The sequence below is a fragment of the Lepidochelys kempii genome, chromosome 3 (assembly GCF_965140285.1).
Source record: "Lepidochelys kempii isolate rLepKem1 chromosome 3, rLepKem1.hap1, whole genome shotgun sequence".
Taxonomy (NCBI): Eukaryota; Metazoa; Chordata; order Testudines; family Cheloniidae; genus Lepidochelys; species Lepidochelys kempii.
The window spans coordinates 121,325,917-121,338,027 of NC_136382.1; the positions used below are offsets into that span (position 1 = coordinate 121,325,917).

Consider the following 12,111-nt stretch of genomic DNA (forward strand, 5'->3'; position numbering starts at 1 on the left):
ATCTGCAATGGATACTTGATTTGGATTTCTTAACAAAAAGGGTACTATAGAACCTTCTTAAGCCAATATTCCTATATTACTGCAATGCATATAGTGAATTCATTAACTCTTTGTATATACAATATATATTTTTTCATGGTCTGTGTGTATATATATATAATCTCTTCACTGTACTTTCCATTTCCATGAAGTGAGCTGTAGTTCACAAAAGCTTATGCTCAGATAAATTGGTTAGTCTCTAAGGTGCCACAAGTACTCCTTTTCTTTTTGCGAATACAGACTAACACAGCTGCTACTCTGAAACTCTTTGTATAGTAATCCAAGTGTGAAAAGGATTAATACTAAACACTATTTACACATATAATCATGCAGCCACTCTTTCTTTAAGTAAATTTGATATGAAATAAAGCATAAAGCCTGTTAAAAATTTGCAAAAATAAAAATCTTCAGTTTATTGCTCCCTTTTTGGGACGATTTCCTAAACAAATTGAATCTTCTTTTCACAAATGATCAAGAGCAATCTTCTTAGCTATAGTAAGCCCCCTGTAAAGACATAAAAATCACATTTAATAATAAATTATACTTTGCACTGACATATAATGTTCCACCAAAGGATCTAAAAATAATTTATACATTTTAATGAACCAAGCCTCAACAATCCCAAGAAGTTTGGAAATGACACCATTTTTTAAACACAAAGAAACACACAGAGAATGACTTATTCAGGGTCACTGAGGAAGGCAGTATCAAAACCAGTAATAGAAACCAGGGGAGAAATCCTTGCCCCATTGAAGTCAGTGGCCTGTAGCGTTCAGGAATCACTTTGGGCCCAAAGGGCTTGAAAGAAATACTCAATTCACTGACCAGTTCCACTGCCTCTGCATAAAAGAACATGGCTTCTGCAGCTAGAACTTCCTGTCTGTGAAGCTATGCCACTAAAAGATACAGTCCTCAAATCACATCTTCCTTTCCCAGACAAACTTAATTATAACAACACTTAATGTGATACAACACACAATTCCAAAATGTATAGCCCACCTGCTAACAAAACTTATTAACAATGTTCAATTAATCTGAGGTGCCTTGCACTGTTCCTTGGACGTGTGGAAATCTCCCTTGAAATATCAGTACTACTGTTGACAGGAGATGGTAATTTGTTCTGATAGTGTTATGTCCTAGGGTTTGGCTGTCTCAACCTGTTGTATTATCTCAACTCACTGCTTCATATCTCCCTCCCTTCTGGAAATTGGAAAAGGTGTTGCCTACTCCTCAGCATGTGTCTGTCTCGTGTGACAAACATTAAGACTGTGGGGCAACCTCACGTGACACCACTGTCACTGATCTCCATCACAGATGAACACGACATCATTTTCAGGAAGTGGTGGCAGTTCCCAGACCCCCAAACCAGGTTGCGTTTTTATGTTTAGCTTTATCTGTCTCTTCATACTTCTGCAAGTCCCCACTTCCTCTGACATCAGCTTCTACCATTACAGGGAGTCAAGTTCTCAGTTTCTGATAAACAATATTTCTACAGCTAACAAACCATATTTTATTGCTGCCATCCTGCAACTTAACAGTGCTAAGTACCGATCAGAGTCTGACTCTGCAGCCTTTTTCAGTTGCTATTTTATGATTTTAACACCACTTTCCACCAACCTGTTGGATTGGGGATAATGGGGACTACTGATTACATGTCTAACCCAAACTGTACTGTAAACTGCTTAAACCTATGCCCAGTAAGCTGTGGTCCACTGTCTGACGTTATTATGTCAAAAATACTATGCCTAGCAAAAACAGATTTGACGTGAACAATCACCTGTTTAGCTGTAGTATCTTCTAGTACTAGGTGCTACAATAATACAGATAATAAATAATAATCATAATAGTAAAACAATCTCAATGAAATTAGAGTAAGTTTAAAACAAATACATTATTTTTTCCAACCAATATAAACGTATATCTATAACTACTTTGCTCCCATGGGGCATTTTTTCCTATGCCATTAACATGGGGGTTCATTTGCTTGGTGTGGCCTGTATTTCTGGTATATGGAACAAGCCTTGACAGTTTCCTCAATGCTGCTGTTCATTTGAGGCTACTATAAAATGTCTCTAGGCCTTCTCTTAGATTTTTCAGTCCCTAAATGACCTTCATGTATCCTTTTAAAAATATTTTTTTTCTAACACCTTAGGGACCACCATCCTGGTATCTTTAAACAAAATCCCATCTAGGACTGAGTGCTCCTCCATGAATTGGTGACAGGGGCTGGGAACATGCTGTCCTGGCCACACGGTAGAGCTGTTGCTCTGGCAATCACAGTCCACATTTTGTCTGAGACTGAACAGTGTTTCTTTTTTCTTTTTTTCTTTCTTTTAAATCAAACTGAGATGAACAATGTCTAGCTCTGGATTTTGCTCCACTGTATTTTTGTCAAATGCTCTAGAGGGTATGTCTGCAACCCCCAAATCTCTCCCAGGTTTCACAGAAATGTAGGGCTGAAAGGGAACTCGAGGCCTTCAAATCTAGCTCCTTGCACTGAGGCAGAACCAAGTAAACCTAGACTCTTTATAACAGCACTTAACATGCTGTTAGCATGCTGTCCCACCCTCAGTCTTCTTTTCTCAAGACTAAAGATGCCAGGTTTTTTTTTAACCTTTCTTCATAGGTCAGTTTTTCTAATAATTTTATAATTTTTATTGCTCTCCTCTGGACTCTCTCCAAGTTATCCATATATTTCCTAAAGTGTGACATCTAGAATTGGACACAGCACTCCAGCTGAGGCCTCACCAGTGCTGAGTAGAGCAGGACAGTTATCTCCCATGTCTTACATGTGACATTTCTGTTAATACACCCCAGAATAATATTAGCCTTTTTCCCAATTGCATCACATTGGCTCATATTCAATTTATGATCCACTATCATCCCCAGATCCATGCTGGCTATTATTTATAACCCTATTATCCTTTCGGTGCTTACAAACTGATGGTTTAATCATTTATTCAGTAGCTTTCTGTAACGATGCTGGTTCTGGCGGGACCCAACTGAGAGTGCCAATTCAGGACAAATTGCTTAGAGCAGGGCAGTTACAGCCCAAGGCTGGGGCTTCTATGCACACCAAGGCAAACCAAACCAGCCAAACAGAGAAGACTTTAGTTTTACCCCACTGGTTAACCATAAAAGTCATACAAGCAATTCCCTTAGACACTCCAGTTTCCCAGTATCACCACCAGTGCCACTCGTTATGGGGACAAATGGTTATGAAAACCAGTACCCCAGTAAAAGAAAAAATGTTCTCTCGATCCCAAAGGACCAAGCCCCAGACCCAGGTCAATAAACAAGTTAGATCTTACCTACAAATCACGCTGTTGCCAATCCTTTAGAATCTAAAATCTAAAGGTTTATTCATAAAAGGAAAAAGATACAGATGAGAGCTAGAATTGGTTAAATGGAATCAATTACATACAGTAATGGCAAAGTTCTTGGATCAGGCTTGCAGCAGTGGTAGAATAAACTGCAGGTTCAAATCAAGTCTCTGGAGTATATCCGCAGCTGGGATGGGTCTTTCAGTCCTTGGTTCAAAGCTTCAGTGTAGCAAAGTCCCTCCAGAGGTATGAAGCAGGATTGAAGACAAGATGGAGGAGCTGCAGCAGCTTTTTATATTCTGTTGCCAGGTGGTCTTTCTTTGTTCCAAAGACAAGCTGTTCATCACATGGCATGGAAAAACCTCAGAGTTCTGTCCATAGGCATGTCCCTGCATGCCTTGTTGAGTCCCAAGGCACGTCTCCCTTCTCTCAATGGGTCAATTGTAGCTCACGAAAGCTTATGCTCAAATAAATTTGTTAGTCTCTAAGGTGCCACAAGTACTCCTTTTCTTTTTGCAGATACAGACTAACACGGCTGCTACTCTGAAATTGTATAGCTGATGGTCCTTAATGGGCCGTCAAGCAGGCTAGGCAGAGCTGACACCAACTTGTCTGGGGTGTCACCCAGAAGCATAGCACAAGTTTGAACTACAGACAGTATAGAGCCAATATTTTCATAACTTTAACTACAAAAATGATACACATAGAATAATCATAACCAGCGAACCATAACCTTGTCTGAGACACCTTATTTGATCCCCTTTATACAAGATTGGTGCCACTACAGTACCTTTGTTGCAACAATGTTCTATATGGTCCCAGTTCAATTCAATAACATCACACTTTCCAAGTATCAAAGTTAGGCTGATAGGTCTATACTTCTCTGTGTCCTCTGTTTCTCTTTTTAAAAGATAGGAAATATGGACAAATTGTTAAGGACCTTTTTTTTTTTTTTTGAGGATTCCTTTTCATTTTTCAGGTCATTAAAAAGCTCTTGATGGAGCATATTGGCATCTTACTATTCTTCTGATCTTTCCTTCGCATTGGGATAGTTTACAGTTGTGCATGTAACAACTGTCTCCTTGAGAAACTGCCAGCTCTCCTGAACTCCTTTATTCCTTAGATTTTAATTCCCATGGGAGCTTACAATCCAGTTCTCTAAGTTCATTAAAATCTGCTTTTCTGAAATCAGTTATCCTTATTCTGCTGCTCTCACTCCTTCCTGTCCTTAGAATTATAACATCTATGATTTCATGGTCACTTTCATCCAAACTGCCTTACACCTTCAGATTCACAACCAATTCCTTCCTGTTGGTCACTCACGATCAAATCTAAAATGGCTGTCCTCCTTGTTATTCCTCCACTTTCTGAAACAAAAGTTGTCCTGAATTTCAAGGACTTACTGGAATTTTGTGCTTTACTGTATTACTTTTCCAACAGATGTCTGGGTATTTAAATTCCTGCATTACTACAAGATCTTGTATTTTGGATATTTTTGTTGTTTGTTCTAAAAATGGCTCATCCACCTCTTCTTTCTGATTTGGTAGTCTATAGTAAACCCCTACAATGATGTCACCCCAGTGTTTCCCCCTTTTATCTTTACCCTTTCTAGTCAATTTGCAAATCATACATTTGTAATTGAAAATATAATATCTGTATTCTTGGGGGTAGGAGAGGGTGTTTGCCAGCTCCATTTTGGCAATAGTAATAAATCATTTATGGTTAATTTCAACTAAAAAAAAGGACCCGAAACTTTTTACAACAAAGTACTAAAGGCAAAGCCTCTTTCTTTATGAGTATACTGACACTCCGTTTTTGTTAGCATGTATGATGCATAAGCCACTCATCTCCAGTTGACTACACTGTTATAAGAGGACTGTGCCACTACCCTTTCTGGAGGCACCGATGGACAACTTAGTCTTGTGCTTACTGTCATAATATCTCCTGACTGAGTCATCTTTAATTAACTCCTTCAGTTTCTCAAACTCACTATTAAAATTTCATTCCATGTCCATTGGACATCTTTGCACAGTAGCACTTCCAGGTTGCTGGTTTGAGTAGTTATATGAGGCAAAAATTTCCCTACATAGTACTCCATTCCAAGGAATCTTTGTACCCTTTCCTGTTCTTTTGGGACAGATGTGTTGGTAATGGCCTCACTCAACATTACTGTGATCTACCTATACATGTTGCTGTGTTAATGTATCTTTCAGGTATGCTATTTCCATAATATGGAGTTTACATTTTTGTTTGTTTTAGCATTAGCCCAGCAGCTCTGGCTCTTCCTAGAAATGCCTGGAGCCCTTTGGTCATACTCTTCTACTGTAAACATCTTGTATCTTCCATCTTGTATCTACCTTGCGTGCTGAACACAACCCAAATGGCAGTATGCGGAAATAGTGGCTCCCAGAAGAAGTGCTGAAAGAGGACAAATGTGTACTCTGTTTTTTCTAAGGGCACCTGCCAAAACCCTGCTGACACATCAGCAGATAAAAGTACTTGGTATCAGCCATCTGGTGCTTGCAAACTCTTGCAAAGTGATGAAGCCAACTGCAATTCTTGCATCTTTTCCCATATGCTGAGCATTGTCCCGGCTTGTGCTGTTTGTTACAACATGTGTTGCTCCATGTGCTATTGTTTTTGCATGATTCTGACTTTCAGTTCTATGTGACTTTTTGCCTCAGGTCTCTTTTTTTGTGGTGTTTTGGATTCTCTATCATGTCTACATTGTCAGAGCACTGTACATCCTCCATAAGGTTCATTCTGGACTGGGTGACTTATGTTGCTTGGCAAATTCTAATGGCCTTGTCAAGGGTTAATTCTGCTTCTCCCAGTAGTCTCTCTCTCTGAGATTTTCGTTCCAGATTCCAATCTCAATCTGGTCTCTTATTGGGGACAGAATTGCAATATTGGCTCTTCAGACTTAGGATATGTCTACACAGCAAAAGCTGTGCAAAGACTAGCCCACCCAAGATGGGCTGAATCTAGCTGCTGTGAATAACAGTAGCAATGAAGACAGTGCAGTGCAAGCTTCAGGGTGGAGAGCACAAGCCTGGCACAGAGCCTTAGTATATACTTGGCTTGCTGGCCTGCTCTGAAGCTCGCACTGGTCTGTTGTCACTGCTAATGCTACCTGTACTAGTTAGATTCAAGCTAGCTAGGATAGGCTTGCCTTTGCACATCTTGTGCTATGTAGATAAACTCTTAGAGCAGTGGTTTTAAAACTTTTTTTCTGGCGACCCAGTTGAAGAGAATTGTTGATGCCTGTGACCCAACGGAGTTGGGGATGAGGGGTTTGAGATGTAGGAGGGGCTCAGGGCTGGGGAAAAGGGTTTGGGGGTGAGAGCTGTGGGGTGGGGCCGGGGATGAGTGGTTTAGGGTGCAAGAGGGGGATCCAGGTTTGTGGGGCTCAGGACTGGGGCAGGGGGTTGGGGTGCAGGAGAGAGTCAGGGCTCTGGGCTGGTGGTGCAGGCTCTGGGGTAGGGTCAGGAATGAGGTGTTTGGGGTGCAGGAAGGGGCTCTGGGTTTGGGGGGGGCCTCAGGGCTGGGGCAGGGGATTGGGGCGTGGGCTTACCTTGGGTGGCTCCTGGTCAGTGGCGCAGCAGGAGTGCTAAGTCAGGCTTCCTGTCTGTCCTGGCACCGTGGACCGCATTGCGCCCTGGAAATGGCCAGCAGCAGGTCCGGCTCCTAGGCGGAGGAGCGCAAGCGGCTCTGTGTGGCTCTCACCCGCAGGCACTGCCCCCCCCACCCCAGCTCCCATTGGCCAGTTCCTGATCAATAGGAGCACAGAGCCAGTGCTTGGGGAGGGGGCAGTGCGCGGAGCCCTGTGGCCCCCCCCCCACCCCAGGCTGGACCTGCTGCTGGCCGCTTCTGGGGTGCAGCGTGGTGTCAGAACAGGTAGGGGCTAGCCTTCCTTAGCCAGGCAGCACCAATGATGGGACTTAATGGCCCGGTAGTTGGTGCTGACCAGAGCTGCCATGATCCAGTGCCAAGTCACAACCTGCAGTTTGAAAACTACTGCCTTAGAGCAGTCAAACTTTTTTTAATAGTTTCACTTTCCTTTTGTATTCTCAGGTGAAAAATTTTCCTCATATGTTTCATTGTTATGTGGAGTGCAAAACAGTTCACATTTTTGTAATACAGTTTCATTGTAAGCTTTCTGTGCCTGAGTTAATTGAAAACTGTTGAACACATCAAGTGCATTGGAACCTGCTATTGTCAGAAAAAAAAGACTACCTTCTGAATGTCTTCCTTATCAATTGCACACATTGCTTGCAGATACAGAGTGAAGTTCTGTTTAAATTTCTTTCAATTATTTTCCACATTTCAGCAAATTTCATCTCTTATGGAGGTTTTAGATGCTCCATTAGAATAACAGAATCATAGAATATCAGGAAGGGACTTCAGTAGGTCATCTAGTCCAACCCCCTGCTCAAAGCAGGACCAATCTCCAACTAAATCATCCCAGCCAGGGCTTTGTCAAGCCTGTCCTTAAAAACCTCTGAGGACGGAGATTCCACCACCTTCCTAGGTAACGCATTCCAGTGCTTCACCACCCTCCTTGTGAAAAAGTTTTTCCTAATATCCAACCTAAATCTCCCCCACTGCAACTTGAGAACATTACTCCTTGTTCTGTCATCTGCTATCACTGAGAACAGCATAGATCCATCCTCTTTGGAGCCCCCTTTCAGGTAGTTGACAGCAGCTATCAAATCCCCCCTTATTCTTCTCTTCTGCAGACTAAATAATCCCAGTTCCCTCAGCCTCTCCTCATAAATCATGTGCTCCAGCCCCCTAATCATTTTTGTTGCCCTCTGCTGGACTCTCATTTTTCCACATCCTTCTTGTAGTGTGGGACCCAAAACTGGACACAGTACTCCAGATGAGGCCTTACCAATGCCGAACAGAGGGGAATGATCACGTCCCTTGATCTGCTGGCAATGCTCCTACTTATACAGCCCAAAATGCTGTTAGCCTTCTTGGTAACAAGGGCACACTGTTGACTCATATCCAGCTTCTCGTCCACTGTAACCCCTAGGTCCTATTCTGCAGAACTGCTGCCTAGCCATTCGGTCCCTAGTCTGTAGCAGTGCATGGGATTCTTCCGTTCTAAGTGCAGGACTCTGCACTTGTCCTTGTTGAACCACATCAGATTTCTTTTGGCCCAATCCTCTAATTTGTCTAGGTCCCTCTGTATCCTATCCCTCCCCTCCAGTGTATCTACCACTCCTCCCAGTTTAGTGTCATCTGCAAACTTGCAGAGGGTGCAATCCACGCCATCCTCCAAATCATTAATGAAGATATTGAACAAAACCGGCCTCAGGACGGACCCTTAGGGCACTCCACTTGATACCGGCTGCCAACTAGACATGGAGCCATTGATCACTGCCTGTTGAGCCCGATGATCTAGCCAGCTTTCTATCCACTTTATAGTCCATTCATCCAGCCCATACTTCTTTAACTTGCTGGCAAGAATACTGTGGGAGACTGTAACAAAGCTTTACTAAAGTCAAGGAATAACACGTCAACTGTGGATGAGGGGAAAGCAGTGATCTCATCATAGAAGGCAATTAGGTTAGTCAGGCATGACTTGCCCTTGGTGAATCCATGCTGACTGTTCCTGATCACTTTCCTCTCCATGAAGTGCTTCAAAATTGATTCCTTGAGGACCTGTTCCATGATTTTTCCAGGGACTGAGGTGAGGCTGACTGGCCTGTAGTTCCCAGAATCCTCCTTCTTTTTTTTAAAGATGGGCACTACATTAGCCTTTTTTCAGTCATCTGGGACCTCCCCCAATCGCCATGAGTTTTCAAAGATAATGGCCAATGGCTCTGCAATCACATCCGCCAACTCCTTTAGCACCCTCGGATGCAGTGCTTCCGGCCCCATGGACTTGTGCTCATCCAGCTTTTCTAAATAGTCCTGAACCACTTATTTCTCCACAGAGGGCTGGTCACCTCCTTCCCATAGTGTGCTGCCCAGTGCATTAGTCTGGGAGCTGACCTTGTTCGTGAAGACAGAGGCAAAAAAGCATTGAGCACATTAGCTTTTTCCACATCCTCTGTCACTAGATTGCCTTCCCCATTCAGTAAAGGGCCCACACTTTCCCTGACCTTCTTCTTGTTGCTAACATATCTGTAGAAACCCTTCTTGTTACTCTTAACATCCCTTGCTAGCTGCAACTCCAATTGTGATTTGGCCTTCCTGATTTCACTCCTGCATGCCTGAGCAATATTTTTAAACTCCTCCCCGGTCATTTGTCCAATCTTCCACTTCTTGTAAGCTTCCTTTTTGTGTTTAAGATCAGCAAGGATTTCACTGTTAAGCCAAGCTGGTCACCTGCCATATTTACTATTCTTTCTACACATCCGGATGGTTTGTTCCTGCAACCTCAATAAGGATTCTTTAAAATATAACCAGCTCTCCTGGACTCTTTTCCCCTTCATGTTATTCTCCCAGGGGATCCTGCCCATCAGTTCCTTGAGGGAGTCAAAGTCTGCTTTTCTGAAGTCCAGGGTCAGTATTCTGCTGCTCTCCTTTCTTCCTTTTGTCAGGATCCTGAACTCAACCAACTCATGGTCACTGCCTCCCAGGTTCCCATCCACTTTTGCTTCCCCTACTAATTCTTCCCTGTTTGTGAGCAGCAAGTCAAAAAGAGCTTTGCCCCAGTTGATTCCTCCAGCATTTGCACCAGGAAATTGTCCCCTACACTTTCCAAAAACTTTCTGGATTGTCTGTGCACTGCTGTATTGCTCTCCCAGCAGATATCAGGTTATTTTCTTTAATTTCTATTGACTCATGGTGTCCAGGAATCACTCTTGGCCCAACATACTGGAAAGAGATACAGTTGGAACTTGTCCTTGAATAAAGAGTATCTGCATAACCGAACATGGAATTCTGCAGACCCCTTCCTATGTCTTCCTATCTCTGAAGCTAAACCACTTAAAGGTACAGTTCCCAATCCCTAGGTGATAAAACGATGGTAATCTATCAAAAGACTAAAATGGAATACTGTCTGTTGATTGTTGTTAAAGCTTAACAAACAAAGGGGTTTTTACAGCATAGACAATCTTTAAAAAACTACTCAAGATTCTGCTGTCCTGGTTTTGAACTCAAATATCCAATACTGTACATACATCAGTGTTTTTCTCAACTATTGAGCAGTCAGTTAAGCAGCATGCATTCAAACATGCAGTAGCTCAAACTGTGGTTGGTGGGTCCTGGAGAATTGGCTGGTTGGCTCCTCCTTATTTTCAACTTCTAAATTTAATTAAAAGACAGCTAAACTACAATAAACACTTTCCAGTATGACTTTTCCATGTTAAGCAATTATCTGGTTGCCATAAGAATATTATGTTTCCAAATGGGAGGGAAGGTAGCATGTGCCATTGATGGTAGAAGCAAGTGGTCCATGAGGCAATATTTGCATGAAATGGTACTTCACACTATGAAACACTTTGGGAAACCCTCATTTAGAATATATAATATGCAATACCGATTTTTCCATTAGTGTTGAATTTTTAAGATCCCACTTTAAGATCTGGGCCTAACATGCCGACTACTGCACACAGTACCACAGAAAGGAGGAACAAGAGGAGAGAGTTTTGACAAGGTGGGGCTATCTTCATCAGCATAGTTAATTATTAAACTGCTTTGATGCAGTGGAATGTAGAGGTGTTTTTTTAAGAGGCAATGTTCTACTTGGAATGTCAATATGTACCAGGTATGTGGGGCAGCAGTTGCAGGTGCTTTTTGCCATCAGTGCCTGGTACGTTTAACACTGAATCAATAAGAAAGTACAGAATCACAGAACTGTAGGACTGGAAGGGACCTTGAGGGGTCTTCTAGTCCAATCACCTGCATAACTAAAAAGAAAACCCAAGACAAGACTGTGGCTTTAAGTCTCTGACAGTACTGTGTGGGTGAGGAGAATGAAGCAAGGTTTTTCATTGGCAGACGCTCTCAAAAAGAGACAAAGACTCTCTGAGAACTCAGGAAATGTACCCAAAAATAGTCACTTTTCCAAGGTGCAGCACGTTCTCTCTCCCAGAATTCTGCCCACCAAATCTGCGCTGCTCATGTGGCGTCTAATACTGTTTTTCATGCTAGACTGCCATGGTCCTTATGCAGCAGGAATGTAAAGGCCAGAATTGTACTTAGGGTGCCAGATGCACCCTGTAATAGGCTTAAGTCTCCCACAGTCCCTCTGCAGGTCATATTTGATTGGTCAGGTTTGGAATGCAGCAATTTTGATTGAGATTTCAATGTTAGGATTTTGTATTAGAAAAGGTACTCAGAAGATACTACCTCATACCTAAGGGGAACACTAATAAATCTGACAGTGGTTCTTTAAGTAATCGCTTACCTATTTAGTGAAAGTCTAGTTTATAAACCAATGTTAGCTAAGTCTGGGGAGATTCTAGCAAAACTGTCACGCAACTCAAAATATATGACAATCAGGAACAATGCTATGAAGGATTTTATCCTGAAATAGGCTGCAAATTACAATTGCTAAATTATTTGCCTTCTATGACTACGTGACTGGCTCTGTGAATGAGGGGAAAGCAGTGGACGTGTTATTCCTCGACTTTAGCAAAGCTTTTGACAGGGTCTCCCACAGTATTCTTGCCAGAAAGTTAAAGAAAGTATGGGCTGGATGAATGGACTATAAGGTGGATAGAAAGCTGGCTAGATCGTCGGGCTCGATGGGTAGCGATCAATGGCTCCATGTCTAGTTGGCAGCCGGTAT

At 42.4% G+C, this 12,111-nt stretch overlaps 1 protein-coding gene across 2 annotated transcripts in view; it reads right to left on the bottom strand.

The window, feature by feature from the left end:
* Positions 1-279: 279 nt before the first annotated feature.
* Positions 280-12,111, bottom strand: part of RSPH3 (radial spoke head 3) — a 33,539-nt gene continuing 21,707 nt past the window's right edge. Inside the window, exon 9 of one of the 2 annotated variants that reach the window (XM_073337816.1) lies at positions 280-543. The gene's annotated coding sequence lies outside the window, so the exon portion shown is untranslated. The other variant, XM_073337817.2, reaches the window with a different exon arrangement.